Below are 3,133 nucleotides of genomic sequence, written 5' to 3' on the forward strand. Positions count from 1 at the left end.
GCCCTCCAAGGTTAAAGCAGTATCAGGTATCTCAAGGGTATTACTCAGGATCACAGAGTTCAATAGCTGGGCCTCAGAGACCACTTTGTCCAAACTTTACAGTTTACTGACAATGAAGTTAAGTCCAAAAGAGTTTACAGTTTGCCTGAGGTCAGAAAAATAGCTGGTATGAGAGCTACCTCTGCCAAGAGTCTGCTTAGATTACTGTTATTTTTATTTAATAATTAATTTTAAAAATATTAGTACATTCACTTGAGAGGAGAAAGAGAGAATCTTCTATTTAACTCAGGAAAAACAACACCAAACCAAAGAAATCTCAGCCTGTCATTTGGAAGGAGCTGATCATGGAGAGGTGTGAAGTGTGTGCCAGGATCTGCATTGTAGCAGACAACAGCCAGTTTCTAGAGCCGGTAAAAACTTCAGGCAGCCTGTGGTGGTCAGTGGCCTACAACATGCAACGGTGCTCTCACAGGATGGGCGGGAAGTAGGATATTGGCTGTGGGCCGAGATATTGTCTCCTCCCTTGCTCTTGCCTGTCGTGTTTCTCCAACCTTCCTTTCAATCTGTGAGTTTCCCAATAACCTTTCTGTTGTAAGAATCTGCCACTGTACCTTTACCTCTAAGACTCCTTTAGGTGCACCCTACAAATTTTGATCTATTGTGTTTTACTTTTCATTCAATTCAAAATACTTTCCAGTTTCTCTTGTGACTTTTTCTTTGACTCATATGTTATTTAGAACGTGTTTAATTTCCACTTATTGGGGGATTCTAAAAAATATTTTTCTGTAGTTGATTTTTTAAAATCTAATTCTGTCATGGTCAGAGAACATACCTTCGATGATTTCAATTTTTAAACTGCTGTTTTAGGTGAAAAAGAAAGAAAGAAAGAAAGTGAAGTCACTTAGTCGCGTCCGACTCTTTGTGACCCCATGGACTGTCGCCTACCAGGCTCCTCTGTCCATGGGATTTTCCAGGCAAGGGTATTGGAATGAGTTGTCATTTCCTTCTCCAGGAGATCTTCCTGACCCAGGGATTGAACCCGGATGTCCCGCATTGTAGGTAGACGCTTTACCGAAATGTTAGATCAAGCTGGTTGATAGTATTACTTGGGTCATCTACATCTTTACCAATTTTCTGTCTGTTTGTTCTACTGATTACCGAGAGAAAAGTGATTAAAAAAACAGCGCCTACGGATTTGTCTATTTCTCCTTTCAATTTTGTCAGTTTTTGTTTCATGTATTTTGAAGCTGTCTCATTAGGGGCATACACATCTATGATTGCAAAGTCTTTATGAATCAACCTCTTTCTTACAATGTAATATCTATTCATCCCTGGTAATAATTCCTTGTTCTTAAGTTTGCTTTGAATGATATTAATATAGGCACTTCAACTGTCTTTTTATTAATGTTTGCTAAGTGTTTACTTCTCTTCCTTTACTTTTAATTTATACATGTCTTTAGATTTAAAACAGGTTTCTTGTAAGTAGCATATAGTTGAATCTTGCTTTTTTTTCTTTTAATCCAATCTGACAGTTACTGTTCTTTTAATTGGTATGTTTAGAACACTCCTATCTAATGTTTTATAGATATGTTTGAATTGACATATGACTGCTTTTAGATTTATGACTACTTTATCTTGGCTTTGAAAATGTTTTTTTCATAGGAATTTTTTCTCTATTTAGGTAAATAGATAGATGATGGAATGAATATTTGTGTCCCTCCCATAAACTGATATGTTGAAACTCTAACCTCCAATATGATGGTATTTAGAGGTGGGACTTTGGGGAGATACTTAGGTTTAGATGAGGTCATGAGGATGGGGTATCCATGATGGAATTAATGTCCTTATAAGAAGAGGAAGAGAGACCAGAGACCATTCTTTCTCCACTATATGAGGACATAGCAAGAAGACAGCAGTCTGCAAACCAGCAAGAGGGCCCCCATCAGGAATTGAATCTACCAGTACCTTGACCTTGGACTTCCCAGCTGCCAGAAATATGAGAAGTAAATGTTTTTTAAGCCACTCAGTCAACGATACTAGGTTATGGCAGCCAAGCTGACTATATAGATAGATTCATATGTACATACATACATAGTTTTTATTATTGTTTTAAATAATAAAGCATTACCCTTAAAACCAGAAATTTTACTTCTCAGTACCTTTGCTGGACAAAACACTGGCACATGTGCCCAAAAAGATACATACAAAGGAATTCATCATAGCATTATTTGCAATAGTGAAAAAATTTTAAATAATCCAAATTTCCAGCTTTTGAAAATAATCAAATTATCTACTATACATCCACTCCATGGAAGAATGGATAAGATTCTTTTTATGCTTCCATTAAAAAGAATAAGATCATAAATAGGTATTGATATGAAAAATGTCTTCAGCATATATTCTTAAGTGAGAAAAGCTACTTGTAGCACAATGTACAGAAAGTGACACAATTCATGCCTTAAAAAAAACTCCCACCAAACAAAATATATGCTTTCTTACTTGTGAATATATATATATATGAATGTATATGCTTTAGAAAAAGTCTAAAAGGATACATAGTGGATGAATACTAAGGATACACAATGGGGGAGCATTGTAGGTTAGGAGAGTAGGCAAAGAAAGGTTTTGAGTCATCCCTATTGTTTTAATTTTTATCAATGAGAATCTATTACTTATATAGTTAAAATGAATCCATTATTATTATGAGTGGTAATTAGAATTCAGAAAACTAAGATCATGGCATCTGGTCTCATCACTTCATGAAAATAGATGGGGAAACAGTGGAAACGGTGGCAGACTTTATTTTTGGGGGCTCCAAAATTACTGCAGATGGTGACTGCAGCCATGAAATTAAAAGACGCTTACTCCTTGGAAGAAAAGTTATGACCAACCTAGATAGCATATTAAAAAGCAGAGACATTACTTTGCCAAAAAACTTCCATCTAGTCAAGGCTATGGTTTTCCCAGTAGTCATGTATGGATGTAAGAGTTGGACTATAAAGAAAGCTGAGCGCCAAAGAATTGATGCTTTTGAACTGTGATGTTGGAGAAGACTCAAGACTCTTGAGAGTCCCTTGGACTGCAAGGAGATCAAACCAGTGCATCCTAAAGGAAATCAGTCCTGAATATTCAT

Source organism: Bos indicus, chromosome 20 (assembly GCF_029378745.1).
Source record: "Bos indicus isolate NIAB-ARS_2022 breed Sahiwal x Tharparkar chromosome 20, NIAB-ARS_B.indTharparkar_mat_pri_1.0, whole genome shotgun sequence".
Classification (NCBI taxonomy): domain Eukaryota; kingdom Metazoa; phylum Chordata; class Mammalia; order Artiodactyla; family Bovidae; genus Bos; species Bos indicus.